Source organism: Orussus abietinus, unplaced genomic scaffold, assembly GCF_000612105.2.
Source record: "Orussus abietinus isolate OABI.00-Male unplaced genomic scaffold, Oabi_2.0 scaffold11, whole genome shotgun sequence".
NCBI classification, from domain to species: Eukaryota; Metazoa; Arthropoda; class Insecta; order Hymenoptera; family Orussidae; genus Orussus; species Orussus abietinus.
The window spans coordinates 1166850-1194005 of NW_019396016.1; the positions used below are offsets into that span (position 1 = coordinate 1166850).

At 49.8% G+C, this 27156-nt stretch overlaps 1 protein-coding gene across 5 annotated transcripts in view; it reads left to right on the forward strand.

The window, feature by feature from the left end:
* Nucleotides 1-13535: 13535 nt before the first annotated feature.
* The window catches only part of LOC105704160 (ankyrin repeat domain-containing protein 50), a 58889-nt gene continuing 45268 nt past the window's right edge, over nt 13536-27156 (forward strand). For 4 of the 5 annotated variants that reach the window (XM_012433160.2, XM_023434662.1, XM_023434660.1 and 1 more), the window contains exon 1: nt 13536-13850. The gene's annotated coding sequence lies outside the window, so the exon portion shown is untranslated. The remainder of the gene's footprint in view (nt 13851-27156) is intronic. The other variant, XM_012433161.2, reaches the window with a different exon arrangement.

Here is a 27156-nt window from a genome sequence, read left to right on the forward strand (position 1 = left end):
GATTTCGGATTGTACGCGCATTCTTCCTCGTTTTCTATTCATTGCTGGCCATTAAGGGTGCACTCCGCAGGCTCGTCGTCGAAATCCCAGCGGCTCGCTACGCCAATGAAAGGGAGAAATGTTTCGCTTTCCACGCTTTAAAATATTACTTTCAATGCAAGCTGACGGACGCTCCGGTGTTTTGTGCGGCTGAATTGGAATGCGAAATAATTTCAGGAGAATGGAAAGCTGTCGCGGTGAACGAGACGGCCGGAAGGTACATTAATTTTCCGCGCTTACTTCTTCTTTCCGCTTTTGCCCGCCCCCCTCTCGGCCCTTTTATCCCTCGCATTATCGCGTGGAGATTTGTCGGGCGCATTCTTACCCCGATGCGCGTGGTTACAAAAAGAATCTAGGGAAATTTTCTCCCGGCGTTTCTAGGGGGATTCTCGTCGCGGACTCGAGCACTCCATAGACGGTGCCATCGGGGGTTGGAATTCCCGCTAAACGGGGATAATTATTCCGAGCGTGTCTCATCCTATCGGGGATCGTAAACGGGTCTCGAGGAGTTCGCACTCGCGGACAAAGGGAGGAAAGAATTTATTCCTCGGCAGTTTGGCACTCTCGAGGGTGTCGCGCGAATCCGAGCCCCGCCAGGGTGGCGGTGGAGTCGTAATAATTGCAATTAGTAACTCGATAAGCGTGATATAATTAAACTGGGCTGCCTGTTATGTAGCGTTACGGGGGCCAAGGGAGGGAGATCAGGGATGGCGGTGGCGCATTGCTTGCCAGGGCAGGGGGTGACAAAAGCTCGAGAGGAATTCTCGACGTCGGGGCAAGGGTTGAACTCGGGTCCTCCACCGCCGGGGATCGGAGGATTAATGGAAGACCTTGGTAAATCTGCTCGAGACGGGCCTTGGAAGGAAACCCGAATACTTACTCTCGGCCACCGCCAACTTTACGAGGACTTGCGGTGAACGCGAAATCCGTCATCCCTTGCTTCCCTCCGAATTAGTATTCCGACCTAGTATTGGTATTCTTCCGAAGGGGGTGCAGAACTGAAATTGGCAACAACTGGTCGAAATTTTAAATTCCTAAGGAAATCGAATTAACACCACACGATCGGCATCGAGCTAGTGGATCGATGACGTTTTCCTCGTTCCTCGACATCCCTTCCTCGTCAGGGCGGCCGTTCCAGCAAGGGTGGCTTTGTGAACCGCTCCGTCTAGAAAGTTGGCCGATTCGTGCCCAGGAGAGGAGAAGGAAAAGCTCTCGCCGCGAAACTCGACCTGTAAACAGGAGTGTGGAAACTAGCGAGTAAACAGGTCGGAAAAATAGCGGCGAGCTGGCCGAGAGTTTGCGTTTCGTGCCCTATCGGAAGCGTGACGACTCATCGCATAAAAAGTCATCGAGAAACTTTGACGACCAAGGTGCAAAATGTGAACTCGCTCCTACGAGTACTACCCCTGGAATATGGACAAGATCGAAGGGGAATTCACTCAGGAAATCATGAATTTTACCTCCTGAAATGATATGGAAGTCGCGAGAGGAAATCACCGAATTTTAAGGCCGAACGTCACTTTTTACCGAATCGCCCTTGACCATCATATGAAATTAAAGGCTATCGGCTCTCAAAGAAGGAAACCCTGTTTACTGATTTCCAAGTGGACATCCCCTGGGACAAAGTACAGCGGTGCAGATGTACGAATGAATTTTTCCGAGGTTTTTGAACGACTGCATTGTTCCCGGAGCCCCCCTCGCCGCGGTGCATTCTTTTTCATTTATTTTTCAAATTCGGCAGGGCGCTTGGTGGAGGCAAAAGCTCCGGGCGTTAAACTCGACCCGTAAACACGGCCGAGCAAACATCCCCGTGAAATAACGGAGAACCTTGTCGACGGTTTGCCCTCCGTGCCGTATCGGAAGCGTGAGGTTCCGCCGCGTATAAAGTCATCGCGAGGTAAAGAGCTTGGCGATCGAAAGCTCGATGAACCCGAAACCGAGAAGCGAACATCCCCAGATAGCTCCCCAATCGAAATGAACCCCCAAAGGTGCGAAATCTACCCCGTTGTCGGAATAGGAGCGACGCCACTCTCGCTAAAAGTGCATCTTCGGGGTGCAATCGGCGAATCCGCGATTCTGGGGTGCATTCCTCGGGGTCTTCTTTCCAGGGTCGGGGGCGAAGGTTAAAGCAGCCGGCCAGTTTATATTCGGACCTCGTGCCGGCCTGGAAATAATCGACTTACCACGAGGACTGTAATTGTGCTCTTGCGAATCCAGGAAAATGTGCGAGCTAACTGCCGGAAGATCCTGGCACGTGCTTTGCCGAGGTGCGGTATCGTCGAAAAAAAGAGAACATCGCCCCGTAAGTGGTCATTGGGCGCACTTTGTACATTCCCTAGAACAATGAGGATCTTTACGGGGGTAGTTAGGGCCCGGAGCACCCTCGCGTTCCGAAGCCCCGGGAGTTCCTCCGATTCCCGGTAGGGCTTAAAAACCCGGCAACCTGGAAGACGGGGGTGAAATACGAAGACGGGGCCATCCCTTCTCTTGATTTATTTTACCCTCGCCTTCTTACGTTTCGGTCCCATAGAATTTCCCGGTGGACCCGAGGGAGCGCCGATTAGCCCGGAAAACCCACCCTGAAGCGGCCATTGGGCGCGATGCCGTTCCCGGGATTCCGTGTTTACCTTCGCGAATTTCACCGAGCCTCCGTTAAAACCTCGCATCCCCCGGGCTTTAAAAGCTCCGAGAATTCGTCGGCAAAGCACCTATGCCGGAACTTATACGTACGAGCTGGCACCATTTGATTGGGCGTATCAGGTAGCTGTAGGAGGATAACGATAACGGTTACCGTTATGGCCTATTCGATATCCTCGGTTACGAAGTGTTGTAGCCTTTCATGGACCACCTCCGGGAGCCGTTATTGCACCTCCAGGAATTTCCTTCCGGTCCGGTTATACGACTCGCGATATACTCCACCCCCGCCGAATTCCCTCTTAACGAAACCGGAGATGTTCTTTTTCAATCTCCCTTTATGCCCACCCCTGGCCATTTTATGGTAATGCCAGACCTGCCTGCAGATCCCTAGGAATCTACAAATAATACCAAATGCGATGTCCCTTTATTGTGAGGAGAAAATGAATACTGACCAATATTTATTTCTTTTGCGAGTCTCGATGCGCCGCACGTGATCCAAAATGGCCGCCGACGCTCGCAGAGGTTACCGCGAGGGGTGATTCACTCGGAAATCAATTAAAACGATTTCTTTCGCAACGATGCGATTCGGTAACATGTGATAGTCGACCTTAAATTTGTGGCAATATTTTGATGATTTCCAACGATTTCCAGTCATTTCTGCTTGCGATGTCGAACTGATTTCCACGTGATTTCGAGCATTAAAATCCATGATTTCCTGAGGGAATACCCCCTCGGAGACTCGATTCATATGATTCTTGGCGATTAATTTGCACGGTAACCACCGGAACGGACTTCTGGTTGTCGCGATTTAACGGCGCGAGAGCCGCGGCGAGTCGCCAGTCTAAATGTAAGTATGTAAATTAAAGCTGCGGAGTAATTACCAGTTAGATCCGCTCGAGCCGGATCCTGGATACGATTAATGACATCGATGTATCAGCGATTCTCGAGTCCGGCTGATACCGGCGGATCCGGGGTTGCTTTTCCCAGGGACGAGCCGATAATCCGGATTGCTAACTTGATTCGATAAAGTATCGACCTCGTCTAAGTCACTGCGCTATCGATTCTTCGGTGTCTATTTAACATGTTATGAAAGTGTCATGTATATATACCAAAGAATCAGAATATTTATAAAACTTTTCTCCAAACTGGGTGCACGGAATAATTTGAAATATTCTCTTAATTCCAAGAATAATTATTTCACTCGAATAAATGATCATGATTTCGAGTGAATGTCGCATCCAATTTATTCGAGTTTATTCCAGGCAAATAAGTGCTCTTTGAATTGACAGGATATTTCATTGGGACTACTCAAAAATTTTTCTTTGGTTCGGTGACATTTCTTTCTCAGTGTATAATTATTCCAGAGCGTGGGACGATTAAAAAGGGGGAAGAAAAATTCTGGGGACTTTCTTAGCGAGCCGAAAATCTGGTGGCCAAGTTGCGGCATTGTTGAGGCTCATTCGTTGCGGCTTATACGCAATGGCCGGCTCTTCCGGTTAAGGTCCTGTAGGTACATAAACCGCTCCATAAGGGGATTTAAACCAGCAATTTAGATAACCGTTGCTCACGAATTTCTCGGAGGATTTACCGGGGCGTGCGGTATTGCGTCCCCTTCCGCATGAGGTATCCAAGGAATATTCTAATCAAACGCGGGACGCGCCAGGAATATTTCCCTAGACCACGGAGAAAAATAACAGCCTTAAAGTTATTTATCCGTAACCCTTCCAAATATTTATATGTAATTATAGATATTTATCCGTAATTTTTACGGATTCGAGGAACAAAAGCTTCATCGTAACGCTAACGTAAATGATCTGCTCTCCTTATTTCACCGGATAAAATTCGTACATTTTGCAGACTTTTCTGTAAGTCTAACAGACTTCTTTTTTTTTCTCCGTGAAAAATTCGCTCTCGAGCGTTTACACGCTTGAGAGCCTGCCTGTATAGATACGAAGATTCGGTTCTTAATCAGGGGTTGTAATATTAAATTCGCAGGTGCAGCTCTTGCAATGTTGCTCGGAGTGGTCAGTGATTGGCTTCGATCCGTAACCTGTGACACTGAGTGCACCTTGCGTACGGTAATCACGGCTTCATGTAGCATGTGATAAATCGGCAGGGCAAGATTTGCAGGATTCGCCTTGGCACGGGCGAAGAAGGAATTACTTTCTCACGAAATGCCCCCCCGAGACCGGTGGTTTGGCTCTTAATTTGATACTTTGATGCTTCCGATTGGACTGCAACGGTCTCGACGAGCGGTCCGGCTGGCGCATTGCACATGCAATGTATGAACGTCAGGGCCCTTCGCTCTTTCATTATCGCGTCTCTAATTATTTCTCCAAAAAGAAGGAGACTCCGCATCGGAATATACTTGCGAATTAATTCTGCGTAAACGACCGCACGGCCGAGAGTGAATTTCGATTGAAAGGTCCGTACAGAAAACCGGGAAGCGCGACGACCGAATTAGACGGGTCCTTTTGGAATCGGGATTACTCCGGATTACGCTCTAAATATATGCCACCGAGGATCCGGGTTAAACAACCGTCCCAGTTATATATCTAAAATGCTTTGACGCGCCGCTTCGTCAGGTTTATTCTGGTCGAGAAGGAAAGCGAAGAGAAGTGGAGGCGCTCGCCTTCGCTTCTGACGTTCCTGTCGATATTTCGGAGTCTCCTCAGCTGGGTAGCTTTTGCAAGCTCGGAGACTCTGATCGAGCGAATTACTCCGAATACAACTTCAGGGTCTGGAGTCTGAGGCTTAGGTTACGCCGATCACTCGGTACGCGTACTAAAGGCGTGGATTTGTGAAACCGTCGATGTAAACGATCGCGTATCGTCTTGAGACGGTACGCTCGAAAAGTGCCGGTCGTACCTTCTTGGTACACCATTGATTACACTGACGGTTTTATAAAACCTCGCTTTGAATACGCGCGCAAAGTGATCGAGGTAAACTAAGCTTAATTCGAATCCCGGTGCGTACCCGGCGCTGCAAGCTCGACTGGGTGGCTTCGCAAAGCCTCGTGACCGCTCGCTGGCTGTAGATCCGCTCTCGTCCCTGGCAAACTTTCCTTAAACGCATTATAAGATTAAGCTCAAAGACTCGCCGACCCTGATTCGAGGAGCCGGAGGCGATTACCGCCCTGCCATTGACTCGGAAAAATTAATTCGCCTGGGTAATCGCGGATCGAAGTCGCCGATTTAAGGGAAAAGCTCGACCTAGAACTCCGTCGCGGGACATTTCCTCCGCCACGTTTCTGGACATTTAATCGTCACTTGCGAGGAGTTCGCTTTCCGCCGCGTTTCCTCCGCAGCCTCCAATGGGCCCTCTCGTTCCCCCTTAGAAGTCGCTCCAATTAATCCGCGTTGAAGTTCGAGCAGATCGGCCGTGACTCGGGAACTTCCCTCGGGCTCCCCATTTTCGGCGTAACGAATCCTGGAAAAAGTTCATCCCTCCCGAAACAGGAAGACAACGTCATTATCCTCGAGGGAAAAAGTTACCGGGAATATTCACCGAGATGTCGTCCACTCCTCTCGGCGACGAGAACCCGGGGAAACTCCCGGCCTCGGCGCCGACATTTTTCCACGTCGAACTTCGGACATCACGGTTCTCCTACGTTATGCCTTGCCAAGTCGACCGAATTAACCAACTTCGCGACTGCCGGTCCGGGTCGCGACGACGTGAGCTAATTTTCCGGAAAAGTCTCCCAAACGCGCCGAGTTATCTCGAAATCCTGATTAGGTACGCCAGAGAGTTCTTCAAGGTGTTCTTGGGGCTGTTCTTCAGGGTTGATCCCGGAAAAAAAGGAATGGTCGTCATTCCAGTTTATTCAAGTCAAATAATTATTCCTTTCCCTGGCCATTGTTTTCTTTTTTCCGCGAGGGTGTCTCCAAAGTTCTCGAATTTTTTCAGTACGCTCCAAGGTATCGCGACTCTCTTCCGAGGATGTTCGGTGATATATCAATTTGTCCGATGAATGGAACACCCGTTGACAGGTACTTTCCCACGCGATAAATCGCAGCGGCATGATCGATCGGCGAAGAGGAGCGAAGAACTTTCACGCCGGGTGTCGCAATGTCGCGGCTCGCGGAAAGTGCCCTCGGTCATTGTCAGATGATCCCCGATAATGCGATTTGTAGATTTACCCGTCCGCCATCACTCGGCGGAATTATCGGGAGATAAACCGTGGGAGGCATCCACCAGGCCGACAAAGCCGTGCCTAAAGATACTACCTGGAAAGATTCGGGCAAACAGAATTATCGGCGAGCCGATAAGCTCGTAATCTGGAGCGCCCTGCAGATTTCAGCTGCAACTAGCCGCGACTCGATGCAGCGGATAGACTGGCGTGGATCGCGAGCCCCTGGAAACGCAAACACGGGATTCTCCGGGGATTTTTCGCCATTCTTTCTTATCGGGTCCCCGCGCATCGGTTATCGATATCGCGGGTCACTGTTTGTCGAAACGAGGAATCGCGACGCGCGGCTGTGGGCTGCCAGTCACGAGCGACGCAAATGGCCCTCGTGATGCGACGTGATGCAATGCCGTGCAACGCGATGCGCTCCGAGTATACACTTGGGAGTAAACGTGCTCCAATTCCGTGCTATTCCGTGCGAAAGAGCGCCGCTCGAGAGTCTACGGAGAACCCGCGCGGTGCCTTTCGAAAATTCCACTTTTCCATACAGACCTGCCGCGGTTAATATTTTAGAAAATTATGGGAGGCTGGAATCCAACTTTAGACCGATACTGGATGGCTATTCTGCCAAGTAGATATGATAATCGGGCCTTAATCAGGTCCTATTACCATTTCTACTCCGGCTCCTGCAACTTGAACCTGCATTTCAGTAGCCTAATTCCTGGCGAAACTAATTGCCGGCATTGCCGACATTGCCTCGTACTCGGGCATCCATTTACATGCCCGGTCAGGAATGAGTTAAACCGCGATGCAGAGGGATGCTCTTCGGGTTCCCGATCCGTGCATCGTTGCTGCCTCTTACCGGGAGACTGTCCTAATATGCGCGCCGAATAAATTAGCCGTAATTCGTCTCGGGCCCAAGGTACACCGACATCCTCCCGTTATGCATTTCGTATGCACGATGCACTAGGTATCGTCTCGGCTTTTCATCCCCGAGTCGCTGCAGAGGTTCCGGCAGCTCCTGCAGGACCACCGGGAAGGACCTCAATTTTCCCGGATTTCGCCGATCCAGGTCGTCGAGAAAATTCACTGAAAAATCACTGCACCGAGGGAAAGGATTAATTGTACCGAAGAAATATTTTGTTAATCGTATGTTCTCATAATTCCGAAGAAACGTCGCATTCAATTAATTCCAGCTAATTTCGGTGAAACTATTATCCCTTGAAGTAAGAAAACATTTCTCTGGTTAAATGAAATTTTATTTCCCAGGGTGGACACTATGCCCGGAGTCGGAGTGACGTCGAACATCCTCTTGCTGGTTATTGGTTTACCGGGACACGAAGAACCCGAAAAGGACTTCTTTGGCTGGATTACAATGGCGAACAAAGGTCGGTTTTGAAGGAACGAGGTTACGGACGATTTAACGAACTAAACGTCAGGCAAAATCACTTTACGCCGTGGAGCCTGTTTCATTCCGGCCAATTTCCTCCCGACTCGCTGCAGGGAATAGCGCATGGATGGCTCGCCCGTCCCGACTCCAGGAATTTATTTCCCCCTCCTTTTACGAGCCTCCTGGTGCATTTTCGGAATTTCGGATTATTGGATGTCCTTGCGAGGGAATTCTTCTTTTTTTTTTTAACGACGAGTTTTCGCAAGCCCGTACCGATATCCTGGGAAACGTTTACTCCGTGCCGCACCCGGTCGATGGAACAACAAACCAATCTAGACAACGAGGCAGACTGGCTGGCGCGTCGTTTCTTCAATATTGATCCGAAGACTATACTCCGGGGAAGATGGAAAATCATAATGGAAAATGGTGATGCGAAAATCCACGCTTACGTCTTCCCGAAGGTGGAAAATATTTTTCAGAACAGCGAGCGCTCGACGTTTAATATGTGTTCTTTTTTTTTTCTAGCTCACTTTCCGACGTCAAAGAACAGACCGGATTTATTGAGAATAAATCGGGCAGAAGTTCCCACTTTTATATGTTTCCGGAAGATGCTCTTCCAAGGAAGGACGAAGCACCATTTTGATACTTTTCCCGTCTCCTGTTTTATGTACCCCGTGCTCATGCACGCGTACATGCAGGGCCGTGTAGTTAAGTAAAGTTTATGCCATACGTGCAGCAGGCCTCCGAGTTAGACGGACGTATTCTCTGGAATCTGGAGTTCGCGCGTACATGCTCGAAATACGAATCGAGACAAACAGAAAGTTCCTCCACTTTGGGCTCTTCCCGGTTCCTGTTGTCGCGATGCTCCTCGGACGTCAGCTGGATGAAATCTCACCGACTTTCCGCGGCAAAACCGTAACTTCCATCTTACCGATCCGAATTTTGATCCAGCCTCCCCGAAACGCGGATTTTTACCCCCTCTTATCTCCGTTCTCGCGCAAATACATTTATGTAAATTTATTTAAATTTATATAAATTTATATACTTTTGTTACGGATCCATTCCCTGGAGGACGTTCTATCTTTGGGCACGAACCAAACGCAATTCGAGCTCAAGTGCGAGCAAGCGACGTGCACGTTCGAGCAGACAGAATACGAGACACTCGGGGGGTTGTAATTTCGAGATAATGCAGTTTCAATATCGAATATCAGCAATTAGGTGGGCTACTTTACAGTGAAATTCATCGGCCCCTCGAGGACTGACTCACCAGCGCCGGGAGAGCCATCGGTCGCGATGATATCCGGATATTCACTTCTCTAATTCGGCACCGAGAGAAAACCGCCTTTCGAAAGTGCCTCGAAACGGCGATACGCGATCCTGCGTTAGAGGACGATTAATTACTGAAACTTAACACCCCGTTGCGGGAAAATAAACGATCGGCGCATCGGGTGCAACGGTGCATTTGTAAATATTAATCAAAGCCTCGGGTTGCACCGCGGCTTCGCATCGACTTCGCAAACCACTCGTAAAAGAAAGTTTCTCCCGAGACGATGATAATTTACGCACTCTGACGATAAATAATTAGGGTAATTATATTTTTACCGTCACTATCTATTTTAGGCGGGACAATTTATGGGGCCCTTTGTCCGGGATTTTGTGCAGCTTGGAGAGAAACGTTTTTGGGGCGGGCAGAAGGAGGAGGACGGTGCATAAATGTAACACTTCTGGCTGTATAATTATGTCACTGCAGCCCGTTAACTCACACGTTAACCTTCCACATAGCAGTAACCGTATTAATGGCGGCACTCTGGTGCGCTAACCGCACCGTGATAAAATCGCCGTCGGTGGTTTTCCTCATAAATCATGCAAACTTGTAACCAGCTGTATTTCACTGCGTTTTACTGTACTAATACGTGGCACGTGAAGTGCTCGAAAGTAAAGATGACTAATGGCCGTACTCTAGGTACGCGTAAATTCCGCGATCCCGCTGCTGGGCATTAAAATATTCTAACTTTTAATTATTCCGCAGATTATAATCTCGATTATAAAATAGAGTTTCTGATTTTTTTTTAATTAGGTGTTTTTTATTGCAATTTCGACGAAAATTTTGGAATCGGTCGAAATTTCGACATTTCTCGTGACGTCGGCGAAGTGGGTGGGAAAGCCTCCCACATTTCTCGACGGCCGATTCGGCACGGCTGAGGATAAATAATACAAATAATCGAAAAAGAAGAAATCAGGCGATAACGCGATACGGCGCCATTTAAAATTCGCAGCCGCGACGGGGAACCTGTTAGTGACTCATCCGCTTCAGGGCGCAGAAAGGCGAGAGTAAACCTGAATAGCGAATCGAGCTCGAGAACCGAGCCGGTCCCTTCGGAAGAGTAACTATTACGATGCGTGCCACGTCCTTGATGGCCCGGCCACGAGAATAGACTATTTCCGGGATAACATTCAATTTATCGACCACTAGATCCCAAGATCCGACAGTTTTAGTAACACTTAACAGGCCAAAGTAGTCGCCTAACCGTGATCTAGGGTCCTCCTAGTGCCCCTCCCTTTTTGCACGGGCTCGCCGTTTATTTAATAGCAAATCGGACTAAAAGCTCCGCAAAATAGGGGAGGATTTTAATTCCCGAAAAATAACTCGGGATAATATATTAAAAGCGAGGCTGAGAAGCAGAATTGCCTTGGAAAGTCGGGAGAGCAAATAATGGCACCTTTTATCGCGGGCGGGGTTCGATTGGTCACCAAAGCCCGACAATCTATTTTCCGATTCTTATTGAATGGAAGAGAGTTTTAATGAAACGTCCATTCCGCGTTCGGGTCTTTAATGAATGTTTTTTCTTACTTAAGGGGAAGTCTCTCGGGAGCAATTAGTTTCCCTTCGGGTGAAAACCGTCGCGAAGAGGACAACGAGCGGATTCGCGTATTTCGCAAAGAAATGTCAGGAAGAGGAAACAAAATTCGTTTAAATCAACGATATCATTTTTCTTCTCAAGAAAATAATTATTTCTTGCATTTATATATGATTCAGGCAACTATATATATGTTTTCGTTTCAGCCAACTAATCTTTTTTCTCAGGGTGCGTTCGTATATTTCTGCGCAGCCTCTTTCTTGAGATTTTTCGGGGAAAAGTGATTGTTTCGGGGAAACAATGGCGGCTGCTCGAATGGGAACGAGAGCGTCGGAGGGAAATCGCAAGGGAGCAGGTCGCCCTCGTCACTATTGTATTTCTACCTTTTACTTGACTGAGACTACTGCGGTTTCTCCTCGCTATGACGGAAATGCATTGTGCATCGCCGTGTGCACGTGTTTCCCGGCGCGTTTCTGCCGCACGCGGACGATTTCGCGACGAGGACGCAAAAGTGGCTGCAACGCGTGCACCAACATGGGAACCAAAATGGCGTCGTTCTTCGGAAAGCGCCGCCATTTTGGTTCCCAATCCTCTGTCGCGCAAAGGTACATTTTTTTCCCCAGAGTGCGTTGTTAATGCTCTACACGAAATTGGCCTTGAAGAACTCTCCGGGGAAGAATTCCCCAGGGAATGCATTATTTATACCCCAGCTAAAAGGGGAAAATATTTCAAGATCAAGAAGACGAGGTCCCCTCGAGCACGGTCGCGTTTATCGAGCTATCTCGGAAACGAAACGATCTATATAGGAGCAACGAAACAAGTTGAAGTGCATCCCCGAATCCGAAGGGTCGCGAGGGAATTTGCATCTGAATTCAAGCCCTGTGCCTTCATTGAATCCGAGAAAACGTATACAAGACGTTCTCGAAGAAGGTCCCCGAGTTCGCCTTGCCCGTCATTTTCTCTCCGGCTATTCCCGGGGAAGCAGGCTCTTTAATAAATTTTCTTTCACCGCGACTCCTTTCAATCGACCCGAACGGGAATTTATTACGTTGCATTAATAATACTCGAAGGACCTCCCAAGATTACGCGAATACCTGCGCACCTGGGTATTATTTATGTTTTCGGTAAGGACGGCGGAAAGGTCTTACGGGGATGATTTACCTTTCAATTTGCAATGTTTTACGCCGATGCCCTTTAAATGCGCGCACCTTGGCCGACTCTTGTAATAAATTGTCTATTAATCGTTGCAAAGGAAATTCCACCCCGAGGCGGGGAGAATTCTCGAGGTAAGGGCTCGAGATCGTCAGAAGTCTCGCCAGGGAGGGTGAATACGAATGAAGGGTTAAAAAATGGTTTGTCTCTCCGGCTTAATTCCCTGTCGGAGTGGCGGGAATGGGACCCGAAGGTGCTGCGAAAAAAGTCACGCGAAAATCCGGCTCGAGCCATCGAGTGGGTTCCCTTTCAGGAAGTGCTCGCGCAGGCCGTCGAAAAATCGGACAGTCAGCGATTTTCTGACTGTTGAAGGAACCCTCTTAAAACCTTAATCGATCCACAGACTCCGACAGCGCGAGTGGTACTTCGGGCTAAAAGCCTCCTCGAGTAAATGAATAAAAGCGAGCTTTTCCCACCAGATAAAATTATTGATTTTGCACAAGTTCGCCCCTTAACGCACTTTGCCTCTCGCTCGAGGAGTTCCATTTCGGGGAAACGCCTTCCGAGCGCTTTTCGCGGGTTCATTCAGAGAAATTCAGAAAAAGACGGATATCGCCTCTTCCCGTAATTAAGAAGCTACCCTCCTCCTCGAAACTCCACTTTAAGGTGTTACGGAAATGTCATATATACCAGAACGTCAAGTTATTTATAAAATTTATCTCCAAACTGGGTGCACCGAATAATTTGAAACTCCAACACGTGATTATGAAGTTTCTAAAGAAGGTCTTGAAATTACGAAATGTCACATTTCGGAAAAAATATTTTTTTGCTCCTTTCCAGGATAAATACAACATGCGAATTTACGTGATAATTTGGCAAGCACGTTTTACATCCACGTTCGATATAATTGCAAACATTTTTGCGATTGGTGCAATTATTCCCGCAGTAGAATTTATCAGCCGTTGTCTAAAAGTGCACATACCTTGTATTTCGCGGAGTAACGATATCTGTACCCCAGAATTCCATTTAAATTCGCTGTTCCGAATTCTAAAATAGACGTTTATATGCGCGCCACCCCTGGAAAAAATTTTCCACCCGAATCCCAGCCCTCTGCCAGCCTCCCCTTTCACGAGGACTTTCTTTTCATTCGAAGCTTAGGGATCTCCCGGTAGCGGCGAGTCCCGAGCGGTATCGGAAACGCCCGAGCCTGGCCGAAGGCAGCTTCGTAGGGCGGCCGCGCGGCGGCGCGTCTCACCGTCGCGCCGCCCGGGGAGTGGCGGGGCGGCGGTAAACACGCCGGCGCTTCAGTGCGTTCGCGACTGCAGCAGTGATCGCATCGTGGCGTTCCTCGTCCTCCCGAGTTCGCGTCTCGCCGTCTCCGTTCCAATTCCGCGCCGTCTCGGGCGGCCAGCAAAGCGTCGCGACGTAGCCGAGTGAGTTCCTCGCGCAGTGACGAGCCGAGTCGCCGCGTCTCGGGGTGAGTGTCTGTGTTCCGACTTGTGGCAGAGGCATCCGTGTCGTTCCGTGTGCCGTCAGCGGAACGTGAGGAAGGAGTCACGTGACCGGGCCAGAGCAAGAGAGAGAGAGAGAGCGAGTCCTATCGATCGAGAACCGGCCAGCGATAGTCCATGCAAGTCGATACGAAAACGTACTGCTTTGCGTCGAGATTCTAGCCCTTCGCGACAGGTTGCCGAGAGATTTGAGGTTTGAGGTTAGGGGTCACTCTCTCGGGAGAGGTTAGGAGCGTCCGGCTGTCCGTTCGGTGACGTCGCTGATCCGAGGCGGCCGCTTCCGGCGTGACGCACCGGTCGAGATGGAAGCATTCCCGTTTAAAAAGGTCCGATCGACGTTCCGGAAAATTCAAGCCGGGTTAACCTCTCTTTCCCTCGCCTAATTTCCCGTTAACCAGGTCCCACCTCGATTAATTGCCTAGTCTCTCTGCAGGATTTTTATATTTTTAAAACTCCCCAAGTTCACCGTCATGGACACGTAGAATGGACTTTACGGGGTGGAGGGGATCACCTCCCTCCGAGCGGAACCCAGATTTCCGCCGATTGAAGTTAGCTCGGCTGAATTTTCCCCATTGTGCGCGAAAGTCCGAAAGTCCTGGAAATCCTGCCGGATTGTCGCCGGGCCGGCTCGAAATTACTCGCGAAATCCGCGAGCGTTCCATTTTAGTTCCGTTTCCCGTCGGGAAGGTAGGAGGGAAAAAAATAATCGTCGCCCCGCCGCGTTGCAGATTACACGGATTATATATTTACCCTCGGTTGCAATTTTTAAACCAGCTCGGATACGTTAGCCCGGCTGCTCAGTCGTGGCTGGCGCGTAGCGTAGCGTAATAATACTTTCTGCCTCTCCTCCTATTTTTCTTCTCTCTTTTTTTTTCTTCTGCTTTGGTCGCTGTCCCCAGCTGGGGGCACGTCGGCAGTTATGGTTATATTTTTAGTCGGTGCGGATCGTCGTAGGTAGCACTTAAGTATCGCTTAGCTCGGGCCAATCTTGTGTACTCTGCAGCTTGTACGACTCTCCCCCCGCCAGGGGGGGGGGGAGGCATATTTAATTGTAAGGTGATGCGAAAAGATGCCCCCTACCAAGGACCCACTTCTCGAGTTTGTACGATGAACATTCGTATGCGAGATCGACGGTTTCGTATACGACTTTCAAACGCTAACCAGTGACGCGACAATGCGAGATTTTTCACGGGAATTTATTCCTGAAAATTTATGAAAAAAAATCTTTTTGAACTCTAACGAACTTAAGCCGAAGTAATACGGTGTATTACTTCGGTAGGCGATAATTACCGCGAAACTTAACGTCGAGCCGGTAATTCATTAGGGGAGGCGCGTATAAAATTAGCGAAACTATTCGACTTAAGCCGGGATTCAACTCGAGTACGCACACCCCACTGATTTACCGCCGGTTAATTACTAATTTGCAAGATATTGCTCTCCTTTCTTCCCCTTAATTTGTATGTACATCGAATGCAAACGATTTCATTCGATCGCGCCCTCTCTTCCTCCCTGCCGTGCATTGATTACGCCTCGGTTTCTTTTTTTTTTTTGTTATTTATTTCTCTGATTTTCCCCACTTAAATCGACCTCCCCCGACGGAAATAAAAGCAGATCGAAGCCGCACTCCTCTTTGCACTCCCGGGAGAGGGAGGTGGTTTCGAGAGGTGTTTTGTTCCCGAGCAGAAATCCCGTCCCCGGGGAGAGCCGAGCTTCCTTGACGCAACGAGGTCCGCTAGTTACCCAACTTGTCCGACAATCGCTGACTGATTAATAGCACTTGTTCCCGACTCTCTTTAGCTCTCAACGGGCTCGACTTCTACGGCGGTGCTCGGCTAACTTGGCGAGCGAATGGTTATTTGCGCGAATTGCCACTGGTATACCGGGATAGGAGTGGAAACTGGGTTAGTCGAACCAACAACGCGGAGGTCCTTAAAATCCACCCTCTAGGGCTCTGATGCTGTTGGGTTACGCCGGGGATCGCGTCTATTTGAGGAAAGAAATCGTATTTCGGAGCTCCTCGAGCGGAGAGCGGTAAGGCACATATTCCCGGAACCTAGTCAAAGGAAAATCAGCCTTACGGTGAAGCTCATAAGACGCTGTTTTTACCTTTACCCTGGTCAGATGTAAGCTGAATGATTTGGGGAGGGCTTCACTTCACCTTAAGGGAGATCGACCGCGTCGGTCTCGGAGGACTCGCCGGGGAAAAAAGTCGGTCTAGCCGAGTAACGTCGAAAATATGTCCCCTCGATGAAACCATTAATGGGTAGAGACTCGTAGGAGCGGGAGATCGGACGGGACGTGGAACAGCGGAGATGGCGCTGCTCGGCGCAGCGCTGACCCATACCCCCGGGTGCTGCCGGAGAGCTGCAAGACAGGTAGTGACGTCATCGTTCCAGCTGCTCCTCTTTTGTCCACAAGCAGAGGCCCACCGTGTTTACCCATGCCCGTTTCTCGTCCTGTCGCCCATCGACGCGATATCCTGCCCGCGGGGCCTATGGCTAATTCTTTTATCCGTTTTTCTCGGCTTTTCTAACCCCATTTATCCCAGAATCGTGGAAAACCGTAGATAGGGACCCCTCGACCTCGCGGCCGTTCCTCTCGCGAAGTCAACTGCACTTTGGCGACGTACTGCAACGGGTAAACGCGGGGGAGGGTACATACATAGTCAATAGCGGGCAGCGAAGGTAAACGCTACCTAACTTGTGTTTGGACGAGGGGAGGACGTTTAGGTTGGTTTAGGGTGTGTATCCAGCGGGGCTTAACAGCCGTTCGGAGCGATAGCGTTATCGCCGATGGTCAGACGCGATGAGCCCACGTGGCTCGAATAATTTCCCCGGCAGCCTCTTTACGACCCCGAAAAATAATCACGGCCCGCCCCGATAAAAAGGATATTTCTCCTTTTTTTTTCCGCCTCTCTTCCGCCTTCCAACGAGCTATCGCCAGGTTTATCGCGGCGGCCCTGCCGTCCGTTTCAGCCCCCGTGTCTGTCGGAATTGCTCCGCGCTACCGGCGCTTAATAATTCTTCCGGAATTACGGTGAATAATGCACTGCCCCGAAGATGCGTTTTCTGCCTCGTTGGAGGCCGAGAAAGAGTCGTACGGAGTCCTGGACCCCGGTCCTTTGAGTCGTCGGGAGACTCCGAGGAGAGCTCGCCTTTCCAAGGATAATGACCAGGAAGTTTTCTTTTTTTCCTCATTTCGGCCTCTTTTTTTTTCTTCCTCTCTCTCTCGAGCAAAAGGGAGCAAATTCAAAGCACTTTCTCAGTTAAATATGGCGAACTCGATACGCGAGATGGTCCAACTCCAAAATGTGATTTTTATTCAATTATAAGTAGAACCAACTCGCTTATCGAGTACGCCGTGTTTAACTCGGAGAATGAATTTACTCTCTATTTTTTCCGGGCACGTTTGCGATTCGCCCCACCGAGATTCGCGGATGGCTAAATATTTATGCCGCCTAGAATAGTTTTCCCGGCGTTTAAATATCCCGCGTGGGGTATTTTGATTCTCTTCTCTGAGATCGCCGGGGGAACCGAAAAGCTTCGGGGAAAACGCGCAACTGGGGCGGACTATGATTAGACTCGGTTCGACGTATCCAAGATTTCGAGCAGTGCCTTTGTCGCCTGAAAAAAAAAATATATACATCATCGCGAATGGTCCAGGAATTTTGAAATGTCGATCAAGGGGGGAGGCGAAATCCGGGTTCGCTCTCGGGGGTGCGGAAAACGTCGGGTAAAATTGCGACATCGACACCCGGACTTTGAAGGAACTTTTTGGTTTAATCGTCGCCGGAATATATTGAACTCTCGGAAAATTCGTCGGGAGTCGGGGGTTTGCGCTCGATGAAAGGGATTTCCTTTTTGTTCCTCCGTCGGCATAGCGCCGTGGGAGCGGAATCTTTATCGTCGACTCGACAAAGGTAGAGGGCCAACCGGAACAAGTACCGCGTTCGACGGTCTGGAGATTAAAGCTCGACGAGCCATCGGTGGGAAATATTTCATACGTCGTCCTATCTCTCTCTCTCTCTCTCTGGAGTCACCCTTTGAAATCCCGTGTACGGGGCTCCCCCCTTCGGACCGAAATATTAGCATATCCGTATACATCGATCCGCCATCTTCCCTTCCAATTCACTCCGAGGAGCATTCCCGTCCAGGAATTCGACGATCGTTCGTCAACGTTCCTCGTGGAACCCGGCTCTCGAGCACCAGACCCTCCAATCATCCTGTAATCCCGGTAACTAGGTACCTCTCGCCTGCACACGCGGTATCGCTCCGATAACTCGAACTTTATTTATCGATCCACCCGGGTCCTCGGGAGCTAGGGGGCTAATTAAAAAAAAAACAATTTCTCTTAATTCGTTAATTAACTATTGATGTTAGGACAATCGTTTAAACCGTACAACTGCGATACAAAGCCAGTACAATTTGGTAGAAAAAAGAAATTGGTTTAATTTTCGGAAATGAGGGGCCAACCTGAGGGACATTTAAATGGCGCCTACTCCTACCGAGGGTGGGCAACGATTCGCGGAGTTTCTCGGGGGCTTCGTCCCTAGGCAGGTTTCAGACACGTGGAAAAGCAACGAGGAGAGGTCTAGTGGTGGGCAAAAAACGGTCGGTCGCCTACTGAATAAAATAGCTATCGAGCCGGTCTCGCCGAGCGGCCGCCATAAGCGGGAGTCGCGAGAGAGCGGCGGCGAGTTCGCCGTCTAGTCATTCCCAGTCGCACTTATTTTATTCATCGGCCGGTATTTTATTCAGGACACGAAGAGCGCCAAATAGTCCGTCGGCGCGGTTAATTCCGCACCCCGCGGTGATCGAAAATGCATCGGCCAGAAGTCGAGGGTCCACATCGAGGACGCTCGTCAATGGGAGGGAATTCTCTCTCGCGACCGGGTTGAATGAGAATTTTCGTCCAACTTTATTTAGGGGGAAAACTCCTGGTCGTTGTCCCACGGGATACGTCGTCTAGACGGGACTTTGGCGACCCTGCATTCGGCTCGATACCCGATGACGACGTACACTCTTGTCGGACTCGGCACGCGATTCCACGCCCCGCGTCCGTACTCGCGTACGCTCGAATTATCGTCCCGAGGTTTTCTACTCCCTGGCAGGGGCAAGCAGTGCTGTACGAGATAGCTAATTGCACCGTGTAGACGGCCGCCGATAAGTATGAACGGGGGCCGTCCGCGGGTTCGTCTTCGCGGAGCACCAGCGAGATAAGGCGCCCTCCTCGGCGATACGGGGAAAAAGCGAGCACTCGGAAACGGACGACCCTGAAAACTCGGGAGTCGTTGCCTGACTAAGGAAAGGAACTTATACTAAATTCGGTGGAGGTCTTTATGAGAGGGGGGGGCCGGATAATGCATTTTTTTCGACTCGTCTCGAGGGTCTCCGTCGGGGGCGGCGATCGATCGCGATTGGCCTCGTCTCGCCCGTTCACCGGGTTTTCACGGTTTCTCATCGGTTTTTCATCGCGAATCGAGGTGCATTCGTCACCGACCTTCTCCGCGGAACGCGGAATTGTGCTTTTCCATTGACAGGGTCACCGGCGCCGGCGAGGGGCTCCCCTCGAATTGACATCGTAAGGTAGATTGGCGCTCCGTCGAAGCTTAATCGAGTAGTAAACGTCACTCCATTGTGCCGATTGAAAACCCCCCCGAATTTATCGATCCCCCCCCTACTCTGGCCCTATAAACGAGCAATTCGCCAGGGCGCGAACCGAGGATTCGTGGCCACGTCGCGGTCGGGCAAATTATTTCCGAAACGCTCTCGAGGCGTCGAGTAGACGCCGGAATCGCGTAAACGGGACAATGGGATCATTTAAAGATCCAGATTTTCTACCCGACGGGATTCGCGGAGCTCCTCTACGAGGGAACGAGGTCGAGGGATCGTCGAGTCGAGTCGATTTATCGGGCCCCCGAGGCGACGGGAAAATCCGTCATTTTCCTGGGAAATCATGCTCGAGACGTGGGTCCATCATTTCCCCGGAACGTCGAACGAGGGGCGCTTCGGAAATCCGTAGAAAATCGTGCCTGGAATTTTATATATACATATTTTTCTTCATTTTAGAGCGAAGGTCAAGGGTGGATGGTGGCAGGGTTGATAAAAATCATGATTTTTTTTTTTGGTAATATTTTTATTATTTCTATAAACCCCTCGATCAAAAAATCGAGTCAAAGAAAGTCTTATAATTGCGAATAAATTTTGAATCCAATTTATTTGAGTGAAATCATTATTCTTGGAATGAGTACGATATTTCTTTGGCTCGATGACATTTTTTTCTCTCAGGGTGTTAGAGGGAACGTCTTTCGAGGTCGAAAGAGAGGTATTTGGTGCACCGGTTTCGTCATTTCAGCATCCGCGAGGGGGGCCATTCGAAAACGACACCACGCTGTCTGCTGGGGGTAGAAAAGGAATCGACTGGGAGCATCCATGTTGGACCGAGTCCAAAATAAACGGACGCTTAATTCCCAGGGCTCGGGCTCTCTCCCTCTATATCTCTCTTTTTCTCCTTCTCCGCGCTCTTTCTCTCTCTCTCTTTCTCGGTTTCGCAAAAAGATGTCGCGCTCACGTCGCGACCGATCCGCCGAGGCGACTCTCCGTGTCGATGACTAACGAGTAATCGAGAGAGACAGAGCTGACTAATAATCCCCGAGGACAAGCCGGCCTGCCACTCGCTCGACTAATTATCCTGCTCGGCGGGATCTCTCTCTCTCTCTCTCTCTCTCTCTCTCTCTCTCTCTCTCTCTCTCTCTCTCTCTCTCTCTCAGGGCCGCCGATATTTTTCCTTCTGCCGGAGGAGCGGGAAAAATTTTTCATCCCGGTCGAGACTCCCGACTAGGCTTCCTATACCGAGAAAATAGATCAGTTTAATGAAAGGGTATATATCGCTGCCTGGATCGTGTATAATAGCGAGAAACAATTATTTTATAATTTATTAATAGCGAGAAACAATTATTTTATAATTTATTAATAGCGAGAAACAATTATTTCGTCGAGAAGAAATATCGAGGGACTATTAACTCGGAAAATCGGGGAATGCTGGAAATCACTGGAAATCTAAATTACCATTTCTATTCGGGATGTCACGCGGAAATTCCTATTTGAAATAATATAGTGGGGCGACCGATTGCGGATTATCGTCCTTTCTCGCTGCCCGGCGGAAAAAAACCCGGCGATGCATCCGCTACGGCGGTTTCGCGCTCGCGGCCGAATAGCGCGTCAATTTGCGGAATTTGCGCCCGCGTAAATACGCGCGCGGCTTAACGTCGTTGCCTCTCCGCACGGTTTTCGAGATATTTCGCGTTTCCCCCGGAATAAAGGCTCGCCGTGCCGGATTAAATTCCGCTGATCTACCCCCGCAACGATCGGCCCGTTTAATGCATTTAATTTCCCGCGCCTTCGTTAATCGGAACGGACGATTAGCTAATGGATCGGTCTGGTCGATGCCTGACGTTCGAAAAATTCAATCGAACCCCCTCGTCGAGATTTTTCGCCGGTATCCATCGCGAGGATGAGATTTTCTCCTGATTTTCTCCTGCGCCGAGAACAAACATTTATTGCACCGGAGAAATATTTCTTCGAATAGTACCAAGACATTTTGTTCATTCGAGCAAGAATTATTACCCTCTAATAAGTTGTCATAATTATGAAAAGTGTTGCATTCAATTTATTCGAGTTCATCTGAGTCAAGTGTCCTTTGAATTAACGAAATATATCTCTGGTTCAATGACCCTCTCGTTTCCCCGGGGTGATTTTTCCTGATTTTTTAAAAGAACTTCCGCAGACGGTGGACACTCCCTTCAGTGAAATTAATCGGGGCTAATTTCGGAGCCGCCGTCGATGCAATTCCGCGAAGTGCATCCGATAACTCCACCCGGTATCGTCGGAGCCGCGTCTCCCTTTCCCGGGGCGGTCCGGATCTGCCCGCTCAGGGCTTATTGTACCCGGGAAAAGTGGGTAAACAAGTTCGAAATTCGGGGCACCGGTGCATAAGAATTCACGGTTTCCGGCGCGCCGTGTGGGAGCCCCCCTACGTGCGCACGGGTCGCGAGCTCGCGACACACTGAAGCCGGCGCGCGCGTGCACGTGCACTTTATACGCGAGCTTTCCCACTGGCAGCGGAAAACGGAACGGCAAGGCAGCTGCTTCGGCTCCGCATTGTGGTTTAATTAGTTCCTAGGTATTTAACGCGCTAACCCGAATTCATTCCCCGCTGTACCTCGAGATACCCGAGAAAAACTTGTCAACGATATTCAGCCGGGCTCTTTTCAATTACATTTGCCTCTTCTACGCGCGACGAAAGAATTCGCAAACGTGTAACCGAGAGATTTTAATCGCAGCAATAAACGCGGACACTTGAAAACGGGCTAGGGAACTTTTTTCTTTTTTTTCTTTTTTTGAAAAGGAAAAAAAATCGATTATTAATTTGGAGGAAAGTTTTATAAATATCTCGACGTTTTATATATTTAGAATGACCCTTTTGATATCAATTTCGAGAGTGAATTCCACGGGCGGGTCGCTCGCCGCATCTCTGAGGGGAATCGAACGAGGGCTTGCGCAACCGAAAGCTCGCGCGATCTGAATGATACTTGCGGACCGATTAGGATGACGCGCGTGATCCTCGCACGTTGGGAATGCGACACGGTTCGTTGCTCCTGATACGACTCGGGTCGTTGTCTGTTCCCTCGGGAGGGGCCCCCGTCGGTTCCCCTTTCGTGGCATCGAGCCATTTCGAAAAATTCCTCGGCCGCTCCCAGGAAAAATCACCTTCCACGTAGGTAGCCGAGAATTGGAAATTATTCTCGAGATGCACCGCAACCGGGCTACCGTGAATTTGTCACTTTTTATTCCAACAAGCGGAGATTGCGACGGCGGACGGGGACCGCGTCTCGGGATGCGAATTTCCCGAGGAGTCCGGCTCCCCGGGAAATTAATAGGAGCGGGCGTATTTCCGGCGGGTGCATATAATATATCCAGATTCATATTCATATCCCGGGGGAGGCGGACCCGCAGTCGAGCCGGGGAGAGAGGAGCTCGACGTAGACGCGCGTTCCTCGGCGGAGAGGACGTATATCGAGGTCGGACATCCGCCCGGAAACGGGGAGTCGGGTCGATCCGATTAAAAGGTCCCTTCCCTCGAACCACCTCGACTGCCGGGAGTTTCTCGGCGTCCGAGTCGCGGGGAAATTCTTTCCATTTTTTTCCCCCTTTTTTGTTTTTTCACCCACCACTGCGGCGCGGTACCTTTTCGAGGGACGCCCCTCAACGTCGCGAGGGACGAAAATCCCGTCAGCGGTTTTCCGGCGGTTGTGCATAAATAAAAAATAATCCGCTACTCTCTTATGTACGGCCGAAAGGGAGTGCATAGGTGGCGAGGGTCTGCGAGTTCGCATCTTTAATTCATGGACACGAGTTACTCATTCATACCGGCGACCACGCGGAGCGAATTCCCTTTTCCGCAGGGCCCGGAGGATGAGCGTAACGAGCCGGCGGAAACGCTGCGGAAGGTCCTGTTCCTTGGGTAAACCTCGAACGAGGGTGCCTCGAGTCCGGTCGGACTCCTCCAGATGCCGCGGATCGATATATCGCGCGTGGGCACCGATCTTCCTTTTGCGAGTACCGTTTTCCCTCTCGTTTCCTACCGCGAAAGAATTTAATCGGCGGGAGGTAACGACCATTGTTAGGGAAGGTTACGGCGCATCGTTCGGACGGGAGTAAAGCTGGTCGGGGAGAGATTAATGCAAATTTAAGGGATAATCGGAACCCGCGTGCACCCGGATGCACGGCGGTGCACTCGAGGCGCGCCGCGGAGGTAATGGCGCCCTAACCTGCGAGGAGCTTTTAGTACGTATTTATCGCGGGCCCTTTGCCGACACGTAGATTCCTACCCACGGGGTATGGGCCGCTACTTACCCGGGTATCATGCCCAATAAACGAGAACGGCCGTTTCGCGGCATCGAGCTCGACTTGTTAACCGCGGTAAGGGCGTTAAGGTGAAGTGAAACCCCCCCTCGAATCATTCGACTCGAATCGTACACTTTTTTTTTAAAGAACCGATTCGTCCAAGACATTGGCACACGACTCCTGATCACCTAGGAATTATCCAGATACTTTCAAAATTTGGACTTTTAAACGAAAAAAAAAAAAATGTTAACTTAGCCTAGACCAGAATCTAAGTGGTGGCGAGCTCTTACGTTTGGATCGATATACAATTATCGAAGGCTCCGATATGAGGAAACCAAATTGTCAGGACAATTGTATGACGATTTAGAACACTCTGGGAATCGAGGAACTCCCATTTGAACGGGGTAAAGGCAGGAAATGCGTCTTGTATTTTTTTTTTTTCGTTCTTTGGTTACACATTTTACCCGGCCTTGTCGGAAAACGCGGAAAAGCGCTACGTGCTCCGGTGAATTTTTCCCCGGTTCCGGAGAAAAACAGGCACTTCCGCTTTGGCCTCGATCGATTTTTGATGCCGCGGGAGCGCGAAGACCTTAACGAGGAAACTTGGACGTTACCTTGCGCTTCAATTAACGGAACCGTGGCTTATTGTCCACTAATTACGAGAAGCCCCGCGCCTTTAAGCTCGGCGGAAAACTAAATTCGCAACGGTAATGAGCGCTGATGAAATTTCATGACCCGTTGATGCATCGCCTCCCAGCCAGCGTGCGTATTTATCTGTTTCTCGTCGTTTTTTTCGGCACGCTAATTAGCCCGGGCTCTTATTCGTTTTTTTTATTTCCTTCCCGGTTCTCGTTGTCGGGGATTTGGGTCGCGAGGAAATTCACCTGCGGGAGTTTGGGATGAAATTCTTGTTCCTTTTTCCTTTGAATGGTTGACGACTCGCGGATGAGGTGAGATTCGATGATTTTTGAAATCTGAAATTATTAAATGAAAAATGAAAAATTTCCCGAGTTTCAAGACCTTCATAGGGAGCTCCGCAATAACGCGATAAAGTTATTAAATTATTCGATGCACCCAGCTTGGGGAAAAGTTTTGTAAATATTTTTACGATACATATGTAATGACTCTTTTGTATCACCTTAAGGCCCTGATTGCGGTCGATAATGTGGATTTTGGAAGGGCAGGTGCATCTGAGCGAGTTTAGGTCCTCGACGCAGGGAACGAGTCTCGAGTATATTCGGGAGGTGTCTTATGGCCGCGTTTCCATGGTCGCGGGTTTCGCGGATATATTTAGCGAGCCGAGTATCTCGAGGAAGGTTTATCGCTCCGCGGGGAGGCCAATGAAAAAGTGGCCCGCGCCCTCGGTGAATTATAGAAACGTCCTTTCCTCGGGCCGCTCGTAATGCGTAATGCGTTACACATATTCATTATTCGCCCGGCGTGCCGGTTGCGGGACGTGTCTCGGCCGGAAATTCGGAGAATATATCGAAGGACGCGTTTAAAAATCCTCGGCGTCTCCACACCTGCTCCAGGCTCCCTACAGGGTGATTCAAGACGGGGAAGAATTTCGAAAAGGAGCGAAAAGTGGGTCGCTCGTTTCCTTTTCCTTTTTCCTTTCGCCCCTTTTTTCGACATCCATCGAAGGAGTCGCCTCGACTCTGACTCATCCCGTTGGTCCCGGGCACCTGCAATTAACCAGGGAAATTCGGTGATTGCGAAACGCGCAATCCGGTCGGGCTCCACCGGATTCGAGATCCCGAATTATTTACGACGTCGGTGCGGCGTGCCGCCGTTCCCATCCGGAATTTTTGTCAGAAATCACCTGTTACCTTCCCGAAGTCACCCGTTACGTCCCAGGGGGATAAGCCACGGCAGGTGTGCCCGGCATTAAAAACGCGGTTTGCGTAACGAGTTGCGAATTCAGGTTAGGATCCGAGATGCGAAAATTTCGGAGACGCGGGGTGCCTTTTTTCTTACGCGGTTTTGCGAATCGGCGGGAATTTGGAGGAAGGGAGGGAAATAAAAATGAAGATGCACCCCTAGTGCCTAGGAATCTCTGCGGTCCTCGTAACGACGCGGCGTATGCGCTTTACGGGGCAATCCGACTTGCGCTCGTGTGCTCCTCTTCACTCCAAATACGGCCCCTAAAAAGGGCGGCCGTAATTGCAGTCGCGAATTGCGCGCAGTACCATTACGCGTCGACGCGCGTTGCACCGGGCCATGCAACCGCGCGGTTTACGCCGCAACCGCGCCGCTGCAACGAGCGCACTCGTTACGCGCACGTAAACGCACGCGTGCACGTGGACGTATCCATACGTGGGCATAATGTAACCTTCGGACAATGCAAGGAACTAGCGACCCATTATGACCGAGGGTATTGTACCGGATGTCTAGTGCTCCGATGTCTTGTGCTCTTTCCCCGCCGAATGCACGCGTGTGTGCACGGTGGCTGCGCATTAACCGTAAAACCCATGCACGAGGGTGCGTATGAGCATGTGTATGAACGTAAATATCAGCGGATATATGAACGTATATATGAGCGTATGTATAAACTTACGCACGTGTGCACGCAGGGTATACCAGACCATGTGCGAGCAACATGGGTGCGACATGGTGCAACGTGCGTGCAACGTGCCCAGAGAGGTCCCCACCCTGTTGAAAGAAAATATCATAATTTTATAATATTTTTGCTGAAAGTATTATTCGGACATGGTATCCTAATTTCATCAAATGTTTGCAACAAATTTATAAAATTTCACAGGATTATAGATATCATGAAATTATACGTTTAGAGATTTTTGTGATTAATATGTACTGATGCAGTTTTAGAAGTGCATGGATTTTATGAATATCTCTAACAGTGCGGGGTAACGATCGAAGTGCCATGGACTCGTAAGTTTATATGAAAAATTTCTCTCGTTATTAGTCTGGAAAATCGTTGGAGAACTAGGAAATTTCCCAGGACTCGTGCGAAATGTGAATAGGATTTCAAGAGGCCATTAAAAACTCGTCCCTCGTGGATCGCTTTTCTCCGGGGGAGAATTAATCCAGGATAATCGGTAAGATATTCTGAGAGGCCATTGATCGACAAGTCGGATCCATGGGAGGAAACGACTGGAAGGATGGTTAATTTCCCATCAAGTTTCTCGCGATCGACGTGCGAAAGAGAGATAGGTGCCAAGCGGACGTCGAGGTTTCCCTCTTTCGGGAAACAAGGGGGAACTCGTTTCGCGCGTTAACTGACGGCGAGAGAAATAATTCAATCTCTGACTCCCTTTATCCCTGATAACCGCGATTTCACGGCGAGGGAGTCGCGTATCGTCCGTCCTTATCAATCGCGCGGAAAAAAAAAAAAGAAAAAGGAAAATAGCCGCGCTCCTCCCGGATCTCCGATTTTCTTTTTGTTCCCGCCCCGCAAATTGGTTTTATTCAATTCGCCCCGTTTTTTTATTTCGCCCGTTGCGTAAGGGCGCCATTAAACCCCCGTTTCTTCTTTCACGGTGGAACGCCGGCGATGAATAATTAACACGCCGATTAA